This window comes from Maniola jurtina, chromosome 4 (assembly GCF_905333055.1).
Source record: "Maniola jurtina chromosome 4, ilManJurt1.1, whole genome shotgun sequence".
Lineage (NCBI taxonomy): Eukaryota > Metazoa > Arthropoda > Insecta > Lepidoptera > Nymphalidae > Maniola > Maniola jurtina.
The window spans coordinates 1,533,895-1,556,392 of record NC_060032.1 but is presented as its reverse complement, the minus strand read 5'-3'; the positions used below and the strand labels follow the sequence as shown (position 1 = coordinate 1,556,392).

Below are 22,498 nucleotides of genomic sequence, written 5' to 3'. Positions count from 1 at the left end.
AACATTGCGTATCAATTTAAAGGGCTCACAAAAGGCTTCGTGAATAAAACAAACATTTGTATGTAAACTGCAGCACGCACGATATAGCAGATGGCTGGTATCGCCTGCAGGAAAATGAACTGTCTACAGTGATATAACTGTTACACTAGAGCGGTGCTTGCAACATTTTCCAATGAACATCGGTGTCGGCACTCCTGTCTGTTTGAAACCCTCGTAGCTTTAGTTTTAAGTCTACGTAATTAATTATCACCACTATATCATCTTATAAACCTAATAATTCTGACCATCAAAAGGTGTACAATAATACCTACTTTGAATAAATGATTTTGAGTTTAGAGTTTGAGTTTTGTCAAACAAACGCTTTAGACGCAGTCCGTTATTAAAAATTAAACTTGGACGATAACTCTAAATTATTAATATTCATGTTATCATTTGAGTAGGAATAGGTAGCTTTAGTAACTTTAGTCTGTTCTAACTTATCTATGTTCATAGAAAGACTGCGTCTTAAGCGGTTTACGATTGACTCCTTGCGCACATCGTTGATTATTAAGACGCCACATCTAGTGGCACATATATATCGCTGACTGTCTATTTGTATTTCATTGTGAGACCAGTGATCCGGGAATTTACTTCAGGTTAACTTTTTTGTTCATTCTAGTCGATAGCTTGGAAAATATCGTGGGTATTTGATCGATGCGACGTTTCGGCGGTTTCACTGGTACTGCAAATTGATGTCCTGCTTGTTTGCTCGCTATTCATATAAAACTGTACTGTAGGTAAACTTTGTGATTGTCAATTGTTGAATCGAACTACGAAGAGCCAACGATATCGCCAAATAAACTTTTATAATAGGACAGTTTATTACTAATGTTTATTGAAAATCAATAAAAAAATCATACGAAACTTTGTTAGTTTTTTAGTTATATAGTTTCTTCGATTTAACATGATTATGTTAGATCGGTAAACTTTCGCTTATTATGTTTAGATAGGTCTTAATACGCCTCAGGCTTGGGTTACTTGACGTAGGTATACAAGTTTGTTACATCCTTATCATAAATCAACATGCAATATGATATAACTCATCCCTTTCACCCTTTTCTGTACACAAACAATTCAATTTCTCTTGGGATACGATATGTATTTATTAAAAGTAAAGCTATAAACCTATATCAGGAACGAGAAAATTCATAGAATTGTATTGAATCAGGCGATAACTTGTGGAAACCCATAATATACAAGAAAATAAAAGCTTGGTCTGATATGATCCGACACACAAACAAACAATTCAACATAAAACAGAGAAATCTGTACTCATGCAATTGTAAATTTGCTATAGTGTACCAAATTTCGTCAAAATCAGTTTAACATATGGGCCATTATAATCTAGCAGACAGACAAACGCCTTTTTTCATTTATAATATAAGTATCAGTATGAATGGATAGTATGGATAGTTCGAGGATCCTAAATACAAACATTAATTCCTAGTAAATAGGAGCACGCCTTGTGAAACTCGCTAAGATACATTGCGGAATAATCGACCAACGCTATCAAAACAACATTTTGGGTCGGGGTTAGAATATTTGGGGCAATTTGCGAAATAGTCCCAAGTGTGCTATAAGATATGCTAAGCAAACTCAGTGCAACCACAATAATGGTTTGGACTTTACCTCGATTATTATCTCAACGGTGATTTAGTGGTTAAGAACCTCTAGGATATAGAACTTCCTTCTGAAAACAGTTTTCCCCTCCACTTTTAATAATATGGTTACTAGGTACCTTCAAGTCAAGAGAGAATAGGCATCCTCTAGGCAAGTGCATCCCATTTTAAGCTGCATCATCACTTGCCAGCAGGTCTGATTGCAGCCAATCGCTAGTCTTTAAATAAAAAAAAATCGGCCTTCGATTCGGGAGGTCGGGGGTTATAAGTAATTGGTAAATAATGGCTTCAACAATGAAAGAAAATATTGTGAGGCATACATGCCACGCCTACATGACTGAGTTCTATATAATGTCCTCAAAGGTGTGTGAAGTTTGCCAATCCACACACTGCCTGGCTAAGCTTTTCTCGTTTTGAGAGGAGCCCCGTTGCCATTTATGGTGGGCCGGAGCGGCGATGGGAAGTGATTAGTTTGTGAATTCTGATAAGAATTTCTAGTTAAAATTTCTTCTGCTCTTTTTTCTCTACAAATTATTTTGTATACTTACTCGGTATGCAAAATGAAAACAAGATGTTTTTCTTCAGAAAATATTTTATTTTTATAGCCATTATTGTGTCTTAAAAAAGAGAGCGTAGAGCTGGCAAATGAATTCTTTTACGAGCAAGATATTTCAAATTAAACATTGAATTATTTTGAAGCACGTGTTTCTTTTATGATATTTTTGTTACGTTTTATATTGTTCTGTTTAATAGCCTACTCAAACAGGAAAGGTTATTCGACTCCTAAAATCCAGTCAAGGGTGAGTCGTACTTGCACAGAAGGGTTCCATACCATCGTACAAGATATTATAACACTACGTACATTTTATGTGCATGGTGTGGCCGTTTTGAAAATCGCCATCTAAATTTTATTATTTGTTATTTTAGTGGCAATGGGAAATACATACTCTATGAAAATCCACTGACAAAAAAACGGATGGAGAACGATGGCTGGTAGGGTCCCGTTGGCACTTTTCGAGTATGGAACCCTGAATTGGCCTGAACAGAATAACAACTGACAAGTGTAAATTAAAAATTTATAACACTCCCGACAAGTGAAGGTTTCAGTAACTAGAAAAGAGCTCATAACTTTCAAACGGCTGAACCGATTTTCTTGGGTTATAGCTAAGAACACTCTCGATCAAGCCACTTTTCAAACAAAAAACTAAATTAAAATCGGTTCATTAGTTTAGGAGCTACGATGCCACAGACAGATACACAGATACACAGATACACACGTCAAAATTATAACACCACTCTTTTTTTTAAGTGCGGAAACCAGCCCAGAGAGAAGAAGAAGAACACTTTTTTTAGGTCGGGGGCTTGGTCGGGGGTTAAAAACGTCTTTGGTGAAAAAATTGGCCGTAGAGTAGCGCAAAAATAGATGCTAGTTTTCTCCTGTAATACAGCGATGTAGCTAACCGACATGATTTATCAGACGATGCAGCAGGAAATCGTGTTTACCCGTGTTTAAAATCTCTCGCCTTTCCAGTTAGTTGCGTTGCAAAACGGATTGCAAAGCTGGGCTGTGCGCGCAAGTTTAATCTGTTCAAAACAGAATTACATTTTTTTACTTAATTTATGCCTTTTTGTAATTTACAGCAATACAAAGCGTTTAAATGTAATTTAATAAAGTGACCGAAATTTTCCACTAGAAGTTTAAATTTCATTTGTGAGATGTGAGAAATTCCGATCCGAAAAAATCACGGAAATAAATGCGAAAGTATATCTGACTGTCTCCTCGCTATCTTTTGACGAAATTTAGTATAGAAATATCTTCCATAATGAGAAAATAGGCAACTTTTTATCCCACAAAATCAAAAATATCCACATATGACAAACCTGAGGTATGCCTATTTGCTATCGAGATAAGTTGCATCTTAGAGATGGATATCATATAGTTCCCACTATATTTAGAAACCTAAATCCACGCAGACGAACTCGCGGACATTAATAAGTAAACTGTTGAAATTAAAAGTCCGGATTATCAGCTTAGTGTGCGACAGGTTCAGATGGCAACTGGGGTGGGCTGGTAATGTGTGGCTCAGCTTTCAAAAACAAAAGTTTTGTCTTTCTTTCTTTCTATCAATAAAACTATTTTCCAATATCGACTATTTCCTATACTATCTCACATTCTATAGTGTAGACTCTAGACCACACCATTGTCTAATAGTCCAATAAGTATTTAGTATACCGATTTGAAGAGACACTAGAGATGCGAGTGGAATAAACATTTGTATGTAAACTGCCTCAGGCTGCGATACTAGACGTCTGATACTGGCTATTGGAGAGTGCACTGACTATTTGGATTTCATGGTTTGGAATCAATATAACTTAGATTGCTATTATATGTATCCATCTACGTTCTACAGCGTGTTTGGTACATTACTACCCATATCGTATCATTACTTTAATTGGTTTATTGATTTGTTGGTTTGTCCTTCAATCACGTCGTAACGGAGCAACGGATCGACGTGATTTTTGCATAGGTAGGTAATAGGTATACTTAAAGATCTGGAAAGTGGCATAAGCTACTTTAATCCTGAAAATTCAAAGATTTCTCAAAATTTTTAGGGTTCCGTACCTCATAAGGAAAAATGGAACCCTTATATGATCACTTTGTTGTCTGTCTGTCCGTCTGTTTGTCAAGAAACCTATAGGGTACTTCTCGTTGACCTAGGATCATGGGCAAGTATGTATGGTCTTATAGTACAAGTAAAGGAATAAATCTGAAAACTGTTAATTTGTGGTTACATCATTTAAAAAAAAAACATGTGTTTCAATTTTCAAAGTAAGATAACTTTATCTTACTCTGAAAAATATACCACGCGGGGTATCATATGAAAGGGCTTTACTTGTACATTCTAAAACAGATTTTTATTTATTTTTAAACATAATAGTTTTTGATTTATCGTGCAAAATGTCGGAAAAATACCTACGAGACCCTCGGTGCGCGAGTCTGACTCGCACTTGGCCGATTTTTATACATATCAACGAAAAGTCATAATAATTCTACCTATACTCGGCGATTTATTTAAATTTTACAGTGGATGGTTATCTTACATTGTTCGTAACTCTACCTTTTGAAGCAATTAACCAGTAATTCAAGATTCATTTTATGAGCCCGACCGCTCAAAAATTAAACATTTATTATTCAGCAACTCTGAAATAATTTCTTCTAAATTATAACCTTGAATGTGGAAGGGAACAGGCAATTTCGCTAAAATTAGAGCTCGCACCGGACAAAAAAACGTTGTAACAATCTAAATAGGCTAGAATATTATAACAGACTAGCCGATCCCCCGAAGTCGCCCGCGTGGATTTAGGTTTTTCAAAATCCCGTGGGAACTCTTTGAGTTTTCGGGATAAAAAGTAGCCTATGTGCTTATCCAGGATATTACTTATTTCCATTCCTCAGCCAAATCCGTCTAGTAGTTTTTGCGTGAAGGAGTAACAAACATACACACAAACTTTCGCCTTCATAATATTAGTGTGATAAAACGAGGGAAAATAAGTTTGAGGTTCACACTTCGATGACGCTGGCAAAAATATTTTGATAAAGGGTAAGTATGCCTAATTTTAAAATATTTTTAACTTATAAATATCCTTGATTTGGGGTAGGGTAGGATCAAATTGCCATGTACTCAATTATTTTTAACGGCGCTACCCGTCGTTGCATTGCGTCGGAAATTGTATTTACAAATGTTCAAAGCCTCCCCGCTTCTTTCGCTAGCTACGTTGCGGAACGAATTACAGGCTTACTGCTATACTTATTCGTTCCTCGCCTTTCCTTCAGGAAAACCTATCCGATTGATCTGACCATTAAATTTAATTAGTGATATCAAAATTAACCGGGGAAAACAACAGGATATTTTCATCAACAGATAAGTAGCCGTTCATTGCTAAGATATAATATAATTCATAAGACATAATGAGCCTCGATAGCTCGACGGTTGAGGAGTGGACAGAATATCGTAAGGTCGGCGGTTCAACCCCACCCGTTGTACTATTGTCGTACCCACTCCAAGCACAAGATTTTCGCTTAATTGGAGGGGGAAAGGGGAGTATTGGTCATGATTAGCATGGCCAATATTCTTTTTTTTTTTTAAATATAGGTCTCTGGTAGGGACTTCGATATACCACGGTCATGCGTCGCTTGAATCCAGTAACACCCTGCAACTCGTTTGATGTCATCTGTCCATCTAATAGGGGTCTTCCAACACTGCGCTGTCCTTTGCGAGATCACTCCAGAGATCATTCCAGAACCTTGGTATCCCAATGTCATGCCCATTGCCACTTCAGCTTCGCAAGCCGTTGAGCTGTGTGGGTTACTCTACTACTCTCTAGTCCTGCTAGGGATCACCTGATTCACCGAAACCCCAAGCATAGATTCCTTCATCTCCCCCCTAAGTAACTTAGCTTTCTTATGAGGCTTATAGTTAGCGACTAGCTAACTTGAACTGTTAATCACATTAAGTGGTGTCCTTGCAGATATTTCATCCAAACGAATAGCATACAGTTTCCCAAGGTGAACATTAAAAATTGAATTAAGCGCAGTTGAAATTCCGTATTTGCATAACCTAATTGCAATTAGCGAAGCGAATCGACGTCAAATTGAGAAAGTGCAAAGTATCAGGGACTTAACGCAATTTTGTCGCTGCATCTCTCGTCAGACTTTATGCATACAAAGGTAGCTTAATTACGGAAGTAAGGCCAATATTTAAGCTATCTACTTGCAAAAATTACTAGATAATGATGATAAGGTTTTCAAAATTCCGTGGGGACTCTGAGTTTTATGATTGTTGTTCAATTAAATCAAAACAAGATGTTTTGATTTAATTGGCTCTGGTCGTGTCAGATTGCCGTCCTGTCGTACTATAAGAATGCGGAATTAGAGAGTGCATCTGTGTTAGCACACACTTGTGTATTATATATACCTCGTGCGTAACTGCCTATCGGTTAAGACAGACCAAAATTAGGTAATTTTTTTAAAAATGTGTCGCGTAAGAATTGCTCTTACTTTAGAAGGTAATGAGTTGTTTTTTTATTCCGATACTAGCTGACGCCCGCGACTTCGTCCGTGTGGATTTAGGTTTTCGAAATCCCGTGGGAACTCTTTAGTTTTCCGGGATAAAAAGTAGCCTATGTGCTAATCCAGGATATTATCTATCTCCATTCCGAGTTTCAGCCAAATCCGTCCAGTAGTTTTTGCGTGAAGCAGTACAAACATACACACACACACACACACACACAAACTTTCGCCTTTATAATATTAGTGTGATAAGTTAGCCCTTGACTGCGATCTCAGCTGGTGATGCAGTCTAAGATAGCAGGGGCTTAATTTGGAAAGATTTTTATAGCACTGATCAGTTCCTATACGGCATCGTCCCGGAACACTAGTTCTCCTGGTGACACGATTTTACCTATAGGGTGGTAACTAGCCACAGCCGTAGCCTCCCATCAGAACAGAATCAATGGCAATCAAATCAACATCCTTTCTTTAAAAAAATTGGTTGTCTGTAAAGTCGGTTTACTGACGATAGTTGAACGTGACAACAAAGGCCGATTGTGCTTCTTTGTCGCTCGTTCCGCGCTCTCGCTTGCACTTCAAGCCTTACATGGAACGCCTCAGAGCGAGGTAACGCCGCATGAGTCATGTTTTTTCGTGCGTGCAGCCGGCTCTATCGAATTATAAGACGTTGTCACGTCAAAAAATGCGTAATTTCCATTACTTTAGAAGGTAACGCAACGTCTTGCTCGATTATTATTCCAATGGGGCTCTATCAAGTCCCTCATACTCCGACATTGCTGTAATAAAAGTGCTGTTAAATTTTATAGTTCATATAAAAGTCTTATTACAATAAAACCATGAATTTTGCTTAATTGGTACATTTGGGAGAGTAATTGAATATTACTAAGACTTACCAAGAAACTTAACAAGTTGTTGTCCGTGTATCTGTATATCTGTCTGTGGCATCGTTGCTTCTAAACTAATGAACCGATTTTAATTTACTTTTTTTGTTTGAAAGGTGGCTTGATCAAGAGTGTTCTTAGCTATAATTCAACAAAATCGGTTCAGCCGTTTGAAAGTTATCAGCTCCTTTCTAGTTACTGTAACCTTCACTTGTTGGGGGTGTTATAAATTAATTTACACTTGTAATATTAGAAAGTATTGGTATGGAATATCGTAAAACTATCTTATTTTGATAGCGCATCATTTCTATGACCTTTTTGAAGGCTAGAAAGGCTAGTTTTATTAAATTCCACATGCCCTTCCCAAATTGTGATAGATAACAGAGGCCGGCATCACTTTCAATTCTATCACTGACTTCGCAGTTTTATACACTGATATAAAATCACAAAGATACAGAGTTCCTTGAAAACGTACGGAGTTTTCCAGTACGATGTCGCGTAGTAATGTTGGGCTATGGGTACCTAATAAAATCCTTCCAAAATAGTGCGATTCCATCTTGACTGCATCGTCACTTATGCCCAGTCAAGGGATAACTTGTCATTTAAAAAAAAAAAACGTAACCTAAACATTATTTTAATGTCACAATAACTGCGATCTCTCCGTTATTAAGTTACTAGCCGATGCCCGCGACTTCGCCCGCGTGGATTTAGGTTTTTGAAATCCCGTAGGAACTCTTTGATTTTCCGGGATAAAAAGTAGCCTATGTGCTAATCCAGGATATTATCTATCTCCATTCCAAATTTCAGCCAAATCCGTCCAGTAGTTTTTGCGTGAAGGAGTAACAAACATACACACACACACACACACACACACACACACACACACATACAAACTTTCGCCTTTATAATATTAGTGTGACAATGCAGTTAAAAATGGAAACGAGTTAACCTAGAATGCAGATGAGATATAGAGATTAGATTCGACAGAGGTCACATGTTCACTCTGTGACCAAACCCCTATAAAAAAACCGGCCAAGTGCGAGTCAGTCCGCGCACCGAGGGTTCCGCATTCGGGTATTTTTTTCATTTGGCATGATATATCAAAAACTATTTATTATGCATAAAAATAAATAAAAATCTGTTTTAGAATGTACAAGTAAAGCCCTTTTATATGATACCCCACTTGATATAGTTATCTTACTTTGAAAATTGAAACACATTTTAATTTTTTTTAATGATGTAACCACAAATTCACGGTTTTCAGATTTTTTCCTTTACTTGTGCTATAAGACCTACCTACCTGCCAAACTTCATGCTTCTAGGCCAACGGGAAGTACCCTATAGGTTTTCTTGACAGACACGAGAGACGGACGGACAGACAGACAGACAACAAAGTGACCCTATAAGGGTTCAGTTCGTACCCTTACTTCTCGATTTATGGGCTCTATTGTCTTAGGTTTCGTATACCAGTGTTCCATCCTCTGGACCGTACCGTCCCATTTGCCAAGGATGGCTACTTTAGGGACCTAACGATGAATAAATATCCCATTCGCCCCGTTACGCTTTGGCCTATTTCCTTTGTCTCTCTTAAAGGACAGTATGCTTTTTTCTATTCGTCAAATAAATCTTTGATATATTGAATTGATGGAAAGAAAAGACAGTTAAATCCCTTTTTTTAACCCCCGACCCAAAAAGAGGGGTGTTATAAGTTTGACGTGTGTATCTGTGTATCTGTCGGTGGCATCGTAGCTCCTTAACTAATGAACCGATTTTAATTTAGTTTTTTTTGTTTGAAAGGTGACTTGATTGAGAGTGTCCTTAGCTATAATCCAAGAAAATCGGTTCAGCCGTTTGAAAGTTATCAGCTCTTTTCTAGTTACTGTAACTTTCACTTGTCGGGGGTGTTATAAATTACAATGATAAGTTAACCTTTGTCTGTGAGTCTTTTAGAAGTTACCTTATTCCAAATCGGTAAGTCGTTGCTTCGGTATGAGCAATGATACATTTGCAGAAGCATTTGCTTGTTAACTGGCGTAGCACATGGCGTCGTGGACGTATATCTCAAATGTACAAAATCCCCGAAAAAAATTGATTTCCATAAGTATATACTTTAAAGGATAAATTATGCAATTAGAACATTTAATTTATAGAGATTCCAAATTATTAAACTAATGTTCACAGCTCAAATCTGAAGTAAGAATCTTTTCTGAATTGTCAATGTGATGAGAGTCACAAGAATTTCTATCTTAGGCGCAACGAACATCCACAGAGTAGAGTGGAGTTGAGCGGCGCGTCTTTCTTAATAATTTAGAATGTAATAGTAATTGTAATTTAGGTTACGATGGGGCTGGCGTGTCCGTGTCGGACAAAAGTCCCAAAAAAAATAAAGATTAAAAAAAAAAACTGATTATAAACTTTATTTACTTTATAAAAGCGACTTTTTGTTTTCATTGTACTAATTTAACCTATGTTAAAGTACACAATGCTGAGTATATTATCAAAACGCCTTTGATCCACTCCTTTCCGCCTGTATGCGTCAAGCTTTAGTAACCACAGACCGCCTTGACGGTAGTACAGGGAACAATAAAAGAAGAAAGGGGGAGCGAGTAAAAATAAAATGAAACAAATACTTTTATAGATATGGGTACAGCTTCCACATTCGTATGCAAATTGAACGACTTTCACTGGAGACCTCAAACCAACGGTTGCTTTTTAGGGTTCCCTTGTAAAAATGGACCCTAACCCTAACCATTTTTAGATAATCCCTCTTTCTATTGATGAAAACCTAGAAAACCTATGAAAAGTCGTACAGTAGTTTCAGAGATTTGAAATACGAACTCAGTGCGGCGGGGGAACAGTGATATTCAAAAACTACTGAATAAAAAAACATTCTTCCGTTAAAAATTTTTTATTAGATCAAAGTTGACTTTTGAACTTTATCATGTACAGCAGCCCAAGTAACATAAGTAAGTAATATAAGTAGTATCACACTAATATTATAAAGGCGAAAATTTGTAACTACTAGACGGATTTGGCTTATCCTGGATTAGCACATAGGCTACTTTTTATCCCGGAAAATCAAAGAGTTCCCGCGGGATTTCAAAAAACCTAAATCCACGCGGGCGAAGTCGCGGGCATTGGCTAGTAAGTAATATAAATCAGTGCGTCATAGGATCTAATATACGATTTTCACCACGCTGTGTTAACGAAAAACCCACGAGAAAACCGTGAGAATACGTTGTTGATTGTGCTTGGGCCGCAGCTATGGATACGGTTTCTGTATTTGTATGCAAATTGAACGACTTTTACCCGAGAATTCGAAATCTCACTACAACGGTCGCATTTTACAATTCAGAACCGTGGTTCCGAAGCAAGGGAAAATATATCGCTTGAGAGTTTTCTGCTGTTTGCCTAAATAATAAATTTCTCCCCTCGTTTCCGTCTGGATTTAGCGTTGAACATTCTTATATTTTCCTGTTTTGGATTTCAGAACAGCTCGTACAAATACGATGAAAGTAAAATAGTTTTAACCACTAGTTATTATTATCACTTGCTTTATCGGTGAACATCGCTAACGAAACATGCTCACAAATGTGAGAGTTTTGCCCACCCGCACTTTGCTAGCGTAGTGAACGATGGCCTTCTCATTTGAAAATGAAGCCCGTACTCAGTAATGGACTGGCACTGGGTGATAGTGACACGGTGTACCGAAACTGGAAAAGTTGTCTTTGTCGTGGCAACCCCTTGCCAGAGGCCCTTAAAGATTAAAGTTTAGGGGTGTCTGGCAGGGGTTGCCACGATACTAAGTGTTTGGCAATGTATGACGTGATTTGTAATACTATTCCGAAAAAAAAATATAAAAATAATTGACTTTATACTTTGACGTAGGTAAGATTTTTACACCCTTTTTACCTGTTATCTTCCAAACTTCATAGTCGATAATCGTTCCTCCCTGTGTTGGGGACAATACGTAGCTAAACTTTTGGCTTTCATAAAATGACGAAGGTCTGGTACTCGCTGGCTCCTAGTCTATAAGCCAATGTATCTATTATTACAGTCGCTTCATGTTAGCACATAGGATTTTGCAAGGAAATCCTTTGACGAGCTTCAACGAAATCGAACACTCATGCTGGCAATTTAGAGAGCTAGTCAAAAAGCAGGCTAAATAACACGAGAGAATTGACTCGTGAAATTAGCATTTTATACCGAAGTTGGTCGGTATTCCTTCCCTTACCAAGTTGCAACGACGTACCTACTGTTAAGCATCTTATACATTTTCATATTTTAACGACATAACGACTTTACTTAAGCGATGTTTTACTGGGTTATTATTTTATGATGACTTTTTTCTTGAAGATAAATTGTTAGCTCTCCCTTTTCTTCCAATATGCTGTCTGCAATTCCGTGCGCATAAGATAAGTTTTATTTCCATGGATGATTAAAAAGTGAATAATATTATAATAAAAATCCTTCATTATCCTTAAATCCTTAAAAAAATCCTTTTAGGATTGAATTTTCTGCAAAAGTTTAGAAAACCACGTGGGAATGCTTTAATTAGACTAAAAACTTTGTAAGTTTGCTGAGGGAAATATTTTTTATGATAAAATAGCGAATTAGCGAGCAGGTGGGACACCTGATGTTAAGTGATTACCGCCGCCCATGAACATCTGCAGAACCATTTCGCACAGAGATTCACGAATGCGATTCGCGCGCGAGTGTAGAGTAGGCATTAGAATACTTATACCCTTCCGACCGAATTTCGGCCATGGCGGCAAATCTCCATAGAGATTAGCCAACTGCGCGGGAGATATTAGACGTGTACTAGTATGTGCGTAAACACGGGTGCACTCTCTATTCCCTTACTCTTATAGCCTGATGGGACGGAAATCCGACACGACCGGAGAGAGTTCAGGCGCAGGACCGACGGCATTACATGTTCTCCGAGGCGCGGCGGTGAAACACCACCAACTTCCCAACTCTGGGAAGAAGGTATTGAAGAATAGAAATTTTTTGGCCCGACCCGCGAATCGAACCCAGGACCAAGTCATCCGCAGCCGTACATGCATATTGACCTGTCGCGTTCTATGCTAGACCAACGAGGCAGTTACTAGATTTTAACTGCGTGTATGAACCATAAGAACATCTCTCTATTGTCGTATTCCTCATTACTGAGGGTCATAACCCCTTTCCATTATCCTATAATGTTAGGAGTTCTCTTGGGATAATAAGAATATAGTCAAGTGCAAACCCTGACATCAGAAAAAAGTCAGGGAAAACGTTTTATTTACGCTCCCCTACTCTAAAAATAAGCGTAAAAATATGTAAATGTAACAGCCCTGGCCCTGAAACGCTGCCTCTCTTTATTCCGGGTGATACCATTCGTATAATATCGGAAGCGTGGAGTTGGATTATTGGTTAACGATTACGACGAAGATCTAAGTCACCCACTTTTACTAAAATTATTTACCTAAACAAATGTAAATTAAAAATTTATAACACCCCCGACAAGTGAAGGTTACAGTAACTAGAAAAGAGCTGATAACTTTCAAACGGCTGAACCGATTTTCTTGGATTATAGCCAAGAACACTCTCGATCAAGCCACCTCTAAACAAAAAAACTAAATTAAAATCGGTTCATTATTTTAGGAGCTACGATGCCACAGACAGATACACAGATACACATATACACAGGTACACAGATAAACACGTAGAACTTATAACACCCCTCTTTTTAGGTCGGGGGTTAATAATGTGAACGTTAAATAAACCCAAAACATATCCCTACCTATTTCAAAACCGATCGCAGTCAGTAGTCAAAACCAAAATTGGACCGCACTGAAAATTATCTCGTGAACTAGAAACTTGGGGAAGTGCACTGTTCAATACTGCATCGCAAATATTTAACAGACAAACAAACTGTGTTCCTATACGTCGAGGTAACTCGTTTCGTTTATTCGCGTCTGGCTTCAAAATATTGAAAACTAGCTTATGCCCATGACTTCATTCGCGTAGGCAATACAAAATTTAGACCCCTATTTTACCCCCAAGGGATTAAATTTTTAAAAATCCTTTCTCAGCGTTATAATAGCAAACTGCTTGCCAAATTTAAGTTTGATTCATCCAGAAGTTGTTTTATAGATAAGTCAGTCAGTCAGTCCGTCAGGCTGTCTGTCTGTCAGCTTTTCCTTTTATGATATAATATAGAAGAAGATGAATCAGGGACTCAAAACCAACGATCTCTATGCACCTACGATTCCAGTCAGTAGTCAAAACCAAAATTGGACCGCACTGAAAATTATCCGGTGAACTGGAAACTTGGGGAAGTGCACTGTTCAATACTGCATCGCAAATATTTAACAGACAAACAAACTGTGTTCCTATACGTTGAGGTAACTCGTTTTGTTTATTCGCGACTGGCTTCAAAATATTGAAAACTAGCTTATGCCCATGACTTCATCCGCGTAGAAAATACAAAAAGACCCCTATTTTACCCCCAAGGGATTAAATTTTTAAAATTCTTTCTCAGCGTTATAATAGCTATCTGCTTGCCTTTCAGCCTGATTCATCCAATAGTTGTACGTTGATAGGTAAGTCAGTCAGTTAGTCAGGCTGTCTGTCTGTCAGCTTTTCCTTTTATGATAGAATATAGAAGAAGATGAATTAGGGACTCAAAACCAACGATCTCTATGCACCTACGATTCCAGTCAGTAGTCAAAACCAAAATTGGACCGCACTGAAAATTATCCGGTGAACTGGAAACTTGGGGAAGTGCACTGTTCAATACTGCATCGCAAATATTTAACAGACAAACAAACTGTGTTCCTATACGTTGAGGTAACTCGTTTTGTTTATTCGCGACTGGCTTCAAAATATTGAAAACTAGCTTATGCCCATGACTTCATCCGCGTAGACAATACAAAAAGACCCCTATTTTACCCCCAAGGGATTAAATTTTTAAAAATCCTTTCTCAGCGTTATAATAGCAATCTGCTTGCCAAATTTAAGTTTGATTCATCCAGAAGTTGTTTTATAGATAAGTCAGTCAGTCAGTCCGTCAGGCTGTCTGTCTGTCAGCTTTTCCTTTTATGATATAATATAGAAGAAGATGAATCAGGGACTCAAAACCAACGATCTCTATGCTCCTACGATTCCAGTCAGTAGTCAAAACCAAAATTGGACCGCACTGAAAATTATCCGGTGAACTGGAAACTTGGGGAAGTGCACTGTTCAATACTGCATCGCAAATATTTGACGTGCAACAGCCAAACAAACTGTGTTCCTATACGTCGAGGTAACTCGTTTCGTTTATTCGCGTCTGGCTTCGAAATATTGAAAATGAATCGGGGAATACATATTTGACGATGTCTCGACTAGTGCGTTTTGTTTGCATGAATATTTCATCCTGAGTTTTATTCCAGGAATCAGTTTGGGAAAATGATATTTTCTTTGCGGGCGATGCATTTTTTTGCTGTTTTATGGTTGAGTTCTAAGTTCATCAATCATCACCAATAGCTGTACATAGCTATTGGTGATGACTTTTAAAAAAAAAAAATCCTTTTCTGTTGGGAGCGGCGCATTTCCTGAAGATAAAAATTAGTTGAAACGTTCAATAATACGTTTCAACTAATAAAAGCAATGTAATAATAGCATTTCAGATCAAACTTTTGCTTTTTATTTAGCCATTGGAGGTTTTATTAATAAAAGTAGCGAATGAGCAGGCGGGTCACCCGATGTTAAGTGATTACTGCCGCCCATGAACATAAACACATTGGCAGTTCCTCTGGTACTGCAATACCAAATGGCTGGCTATGTTTTTTGCACAAAGGATCAACCTGGATGCTCGACGCAGATATTCTATTACGAGTATATTCAAGCGAAGGTGGAGTTCGCTTCGCTTACAGTGGAATAAAAGCTCAACACTTACCTTACAATTAAATTAAATCTGACTCCCCATTTCTCTTTTAGGCGGAAATAATTTATTCCATCCATTTTTTATTTCGCAAAAAGAAATTGTAGGTGGCGAAATTTGCGTAGTATCAATAATTTAATTTCACCATTGATTCAGGCAAAAGGAATTTGCATAAAGTTTTCAATAAAAAGTCCCGTCTGATGAAGAAAATCCCAATTCCTTTCAATGGACTATTACACCCGCGATCGGTTTAATAAGAAAAATGCAGATTTAGATGTAAGAATATCATGATAACAAATTTTTGTTTTAAACCTTTATCTTATTATTTTGATCACACGGCACAACTGATGTAATATACAGCGTGTTTGATAAAAAAAAATGAAAAAATCATTATTGACTAAGAAAATTAACAATTTTACCTTCGGCCTCCACACTAGGGAACCTGTGTAATGTTCAAATATTACAATGATTACCCCATCGATTTAAGTTTATAAATCATATAACATAACAAATAGTTGGTGCCATAGATTTTTTCATTCAACATGGATACAAATCTTTGTATCCAGAAAAGTGGAGGTCCCCATACATTATTTTTTTGCTATTATGACGAGCGGGATATCAAATGAAAGACGAAAAAATCTGAGTTTGTTACTCCGTCACGCAAAAACGACTGAAATTTGGAACGGAGATAGATAATATCCTGGATTAGCACATAGGCTACTTTCCATCCCGGAAAATCCAACGAGATTCCGAAAAACCTGAATCTACGCGGACGAAGTCGTTGGCATCAGCTAGTGTTATAATATGATTTATCAAACACGCTGTATTTGTACTTCTACGCTTGAGAGGCCATCCGTAAATATGCTGAGTAGACCTTCATTCCAAGGAAGTGTTTGCTACGTTAATCATGTTACTTGGATGTCAGCAAACAGCACTTGGCCGGGGCCCAGCGAGTTGTGGCAGCGGGCCAAAATTAGTAATTATATGAATTTCCCAGCTATTTAGACAGTTATAAATTACGACGAAGTAGCACGATAATGCTCTTGTACGGAGAAATGAAGGAGTTATTGTTCTTTGGGGACAATAAAAAATTATAGTTGGTACTGCATTTGTCCATAAAACGCTTGCTAATAGAGAGAGAGCCAGCGCGTGCCAGACCTTCATAATTTTATAAAAACTGAAAGTTTTCTGCGTATTGTCCCCAACACGGAGGAACGATCAGTCACAATAGTTTTTGATTTATCGAGCAAAATGTTGGAAAAAATATCCGAGTACAGAACCCCCAGTGCGCGAGTGTGACTCGCACTTGGCCGGTTTTTTTATTCATTCGAACGGCCCCATAAGTAGAACGTTTGCGACAATGTAAACAGAAATCGGAACAAACCAAAATGATTTTCACATCTGGATAAACTCGTAGCTGTAACGGCATGATATTGCAAAGTAATTACTGTACAGTCCGGTTATTATTGCAGTCGGTATTTCTGCTCATTAACAAAACTACATCAGCGAAATTAAGCACTGACTCACATCAATTGGCACGGTATTCAATTACCTAGGTTTACCGTTCCATTTTGTAGTTGCCTAATAAGTAGATTTCCTTCGGAATAGTATTAGTCATGCATTGCCAGACAGTATCGTGGCAACCCCCTGCCAGACACCCGTGAACTATTAAACTTTAACTCTTTCGCTCTGAGTCCCCATTTAGATTTAAATTAAATAAGCTTTGAATTGAATTGATAACTAATAATTATTAAGACCTATTCACACCAAGTAACACGTGCGTAGTGACGCGCGTAAACTTCTAACACACCGGGTTACGCATACGTCCACACTTTACGCAAGCGGTGTGACATGTTTCATACAGTTCCATACATTACAACGTAATGGTACGTGCTACGTCTACGCTTACGTAACGCTTACACAGCCTGTGTGAACGAGCTATTGTAAGCACAAATGAAACAAAAAAACATTCATTGTTTAGCAAAGAGGCAAATAAATGAAAGATCTAACGCTGAAACATCAGGTGAACTTTAACTATTAAATACTCAACGATACGAAATATAAAGCCATACCACGGTTCATCGGATAGAAGAATTTGATCAAATTGCAGGCATTCCCGTCACGGTACGCAATCTTTCGCCATACATGCTCCGAATAACTCGCTACATCAAACAAATATCTACCTTGGTGTTAAAGCATTATAAATCAAATTCGCGTGTTCGAGAATCAAGAATGCGGTATCAAAGGCCCGCTATAGGTTAGTTGGGGCCATTGATGTATAGTCAAGATTCAGAAGCTCGTGTGAAAAGTTACGAAAAATTAGTGCTTCGAGCTTAAACTTTATCGAGATATTCGTACTTACACATTTTTAACCCCCGACCCAAAAAGAGGGGCGTTATAAGTTTGACTTGTGTATCTGTGTATCTGGCTGTGGCATCGTAGCTCCTAAACTAATGAACCGATTTTAATTTAGTTTTTTTTTGTTTGAAAGTGACTCGAGAGTGTTCTTAGCTATAATCCAAGAAAATCGGTTCAGCTGTTTGAAAGTTATCAGCTCTTGTCTAGTTATTGTAACCTTAACTTTTGGGGGTCTTATAAATTTTTTAATTTACACTTGTTATCTTGTATTCGACTTCTATATAAATGCATTTCTAAAGAATAAGTTTCTAAATATTTTTAGGGTTCCGTGCCCGAAGGGCGCCTACGGGACCCTATTACCAAACCTCCTCTGTCTATCTGCCTGTCCGTCCGTTTGTATATCTGTCAGCGCGCTGTATCTCATGAACAGTAATTAATACGTAGAGATTGCTACTGTAGCAGCAAACAATAAAAATTTAACAATAGCCGCTATGAAAATTACAAAATTAAAAACTGTTACTTATGTCTATAATGGAAGCGGCAATTACGGCGATTTCATTAAATCCATACCGATGACCGGTCTCTTCGCGACTTCGTACTGGAACGATAAATCGTTTGGCAGCACTGCTTTGCCGGTACGTACCAGACCAGATCAACCATTCTCAACAGTATCTTTGCTTGTTTATATCAAAGTTTGGAACTCTCTAAGTAACATCCCAAAGTATCTTATTGGTCTGTGATTATTTTTGTATCGGAGGGATGCCTCATGTCCCAATGTCAGAGTTGAAGCTGAAAACAATTGATCCAAAGCCTTTGTAACTGTAACTAAGTTACCGGCAGCTAATGAAGTGTCCGTAACTTGTAACTAGGTTATAAGTTACCCAATTCAATTTCCTTTGTACTGACACTTTTGAGAAGTAAGTACCTAGCATGTTTCTTGTATTTTGAACAGGGTTTAATTTCATTCTATGGAATTTTGTTGATACCTTCTAGGAACTAATATCTATGTGCGCGGGTTTCTTTTCCGTTAAAGTTCAGTTTCAAAGGTCTCAAGAATTCAAATATGTACAAATTTCTATATTTTTAATCTCGAAGAGTGTTCCAAACCCTAGCCATGCGTACAAGGAATGATGACGCAAAGCATTTCGTGTGCGTAGAAGGAATGTTGACGACATAGGGGTGGTAATTCGCCCGGCGCGGGCGTCTTGTGGTACGGTGGCAAATAAAGAATTTTTAACTCAAAATTTAAAAAACCACCGACACGAATACGTCTATAAGAAAACTAGAAAAGAGCTGATAACTTTTAAACGGCTGAACAGATTTTCTTCGATTATAGCTAAGAACACTCTTGATCAAGCCATCTTTCAAACAAAAAGATAACTAAATTAAAATCGGTTCATTCGTTTAGGAGCTACGATGCCATAGACAGATACATACTGACAGATACACTGATCTCGAAGACTATTCCAAACCCTAGCCACACGTTTAAAAAATGATGACGCAAAGCATTTTGTGTGCGTAGAAGGAATGTTGATGACATAGGGGTGGAAACTCGTCTCGTGGTACAGTGGTAAAAATGTGAAGGAGGGGCAAGATCGATAACCCCTTAGCACACTCTCCATATTCTGAGAGAATTCCGATGTAATCCAAAATTTTACAAAAAAAAAATACACAGTCAAATAATTGACGTACGCTACCACAGCAAGACCAGATAATATTCCCAGCCGTTATTTTGCGAAAATAAACCATTGAATAAGTTTAAACACTCTTTATTTATTCAACCAAAATTTATCCAGTCTGTTTTCTGTTATTCAAATAAAACAAAAACAGACAACCAAAAATACTTTGATGGATCGAGCAGCCATAATGGTATCGCAGGGTAGAGACTCCGTTCACACGGCATTAACAACGATGTATCAATTTTCAAACTTTGTGAGGAGAGCTAGGCCGATCGTCACCTTCCCCCCGCCCCCCATTAAAACATTCATACATTGTTTGTTCTGTAAAAATCGTACAGTTTTAACCATGTGAACGGTTCCTTAGCTGAGTGCGGGCTCGGTAAGATTCATCAAGCAAAAAAAAAAAAAAAATACCGTGTGAACGTGGTTTAAGGTCTATTCGACCGAGGTCGCAGGTAATTTATATTCAAGGGCTTATGTTCAGGGAACTACTCACCCTCTTAGATAAGTCCAATTTATAAACGAATTTGTAACTACCCCGTTTCGGGATAAACTTAATCCAATGTGATACGTGTGAAAGAACGGATCTCCCTAGGATTTCCGAATTTGGTTTCCGGTTGGGCCAATTTAGGAAGCGATCTTTTCTCGGGATTTGTTATCAGGCTATCGGTAACATATCGCTAAGTGCCGAAACGATACCGCGTTCAAATAGATTAAGGCTTTTAAATAATAAGAAACTTACTAGTACAATTGGACTTATATTATAACCACCGAAGCTAGAAAAGGCTCTGTACATATACTTTATCATCATCATCATCAGTAGCCTGTGGATATCCACCGTTGGACATACCATCTTAGACTGCATCATCACTTACCACCAGGTGAGATTGCAGTCAAGGGCTAACTTGTATCTGAGTGAAAAAAAACAACGCTGAGGCCACATAGTATATGAGTTGGGCGGAGGAATGTGTGATATGTACTTGCTATCGATAAGTCAATTATTCCTGTTTAATACTCCAACAAGCCTAACAAATTAGCTAAAGGATTGATCGATATCTCTATTGCGGTATCAGAGGCCCGGGATACGCCTCGAGCAGAGGTCGCCATTTGTATTCCAAGGAATTATCTACTAGTGATGTTGAAAGTACCAAAAGTATCGTTATATATCGTATCGACATGTTTTTAACCCCCGACCCAAAAAGAAGGGTGTTATAAATTGGACGTGTGTATCTGTGTATCTGTCTGTGGCATCGTAGCTCCTAAACTAATGAACCGATTTTAATTTAATTTTTTTGTTTGAAAGCTGGCTTGATTGAGAGTGTTCTTAGCTATAATCCAAGAAAATCTGTTTAGCCCTTTGAATGTTATCAGTTCTTTCTAGTTACTGTGACCTTCACTTGTCGGGGTTGTTAAAAAATTTTAATTTACACTGGTAATTGTGGTAATATAGATAAATAATCGAACAATTAAATATCGATATATCAGTAAGATTTTAATAACATTGGAGGTTTTTGACGATCTCCTTGGTACAGTGGTGAGTGCTGTGGCCTGTGATCATCTGTGCTTATAGAAGGTACAGCTGACTGACTGACTGATTGATCTCTCAACACACAGCTAAAACTACCGCACCGATCGGGCTGTTTGGCATGCAGATAGCTATATTATGACGTAGACATCCGCTAAGAAAGGATTTTTGAAAATTCAATCCCTGAAGGGGTAAACTAGGGTTTGAATGTAGTCCACGGGGATGAAGTCACAGGCATAAGCTAGTATGAGATAAATATAAAAGTTTGTCTATCTTTCTGCCTGTTGTCTTTTTGAAAATTTATTTATTCCTACGGGATTTAAAAGCTAAGTGTATATGGGTAAAGTCAATTTCATCCATACTTAATATCTTATATTGATCATCATCATCAACCGATGCCGACTCACTGATTACGGGTCTCGTCTCAGATATATATCGATGTATCGATACATTGTCTGCCAATCCATACGCCAGCATGGTATACTATGGCCAAAACTACTTTCACTCTGAGAGGATACCCGTGCTCTGTAGTGAGCCGGCGATGGGTTGATCATGATGATGATGATCGAAACATTGAAGAAATCACTAATTATCATATCACCAAAAAATATCGATATATCGATATATGGTTATTTTTTCAACATGCCTATTATCTACGTGTATCCAATACAAAACTAATTTCGATTTAATCTAGGTTTACATTATAATAGAATCGTTTCGTTAGAAATGTTTGCCCGGGTCTTGCTCTTGAAATAGTTATGGCCGGATAATCGTAAGAATAATGAAAAGGGTATCATTGTTGTGTGATTTTTGGATAATATCTTTTTTTAGGGTCCCATGGTAAAGTAGTCAGATAATCAGTCTGGTCCTGTCATCGTCATTTCAACTATTTATCTAATTTTTAACCCCCCGACCCAAACAGAGGGGTGTTATAAGTTTATAAGTTTGACGTGTGTATCTGTGTATCTGTCTGAGGCATCGTAGCTCCTAAACTAATGTACCGATTTCAATTTAGTTTTTTTAGTTTGAAAGGTGGTTTGATCGAGAGTGTTCTTAGCTATAATCCAAGAAAATCGGTTTATTAAAACGGTTAAACGTTTGAAAGTTATATTTTTTTTCTAGTTACTGTAACCTTCACTTGTCGGGGGTGTTATAAATTTTTAATTTACACTTGTTATAGAAGGAATATCTCAACCCATCGCCGAATCACTTCAAAGAAAGTACATTCAGTACAAGTTTTTGGATTACATTTGGTTGGTAGGCACACTAACTATGCCAGCCAGCCGGAAAATTTACCAAGCGCCAAGCGATTTAGCGTCCGGTACGAACACTACGTAGAGACCGATTAGAGGTGTGGGTTTAATTAAACTGCCTTACCCATTCCACGTTAGCCCGCTTCCATCTTAGACTGCATCGT

At 37.8% G+C, this 22,498-nt stretch overlaps 1 protein-coding gene and 1 long non-coding RNA gene across 3 annotated transcripts in view; one reads left to right on the top strand and one right to left on the bottom strand.

Annotated features, from left to right (window-relative positions):
• The window catches only part of LOC123864504 (neuroligin-4, Y-linked-like), a 112,323-nt gene that overhangs the window by 48,009 nt on the left and 41,816 nt on the right, over nt 1-22,498 (top strand). The gene's annotated exons all lie outside the window — the stretch shown is intronic.
• On the bottom strand, nt 2,002-21,650 carry LOC123864521. The gene is made up of 3 exons (XR_006795805.1): nt 21,551-21,650; nt 18,503-18,504; nt 2,002-2,047 (listed from the first exon to the last, which is right to left on the bottom strand). It is a non-coding gene; the product is annotated as an uncharacterized LOC123864521 (long non-coding RNA).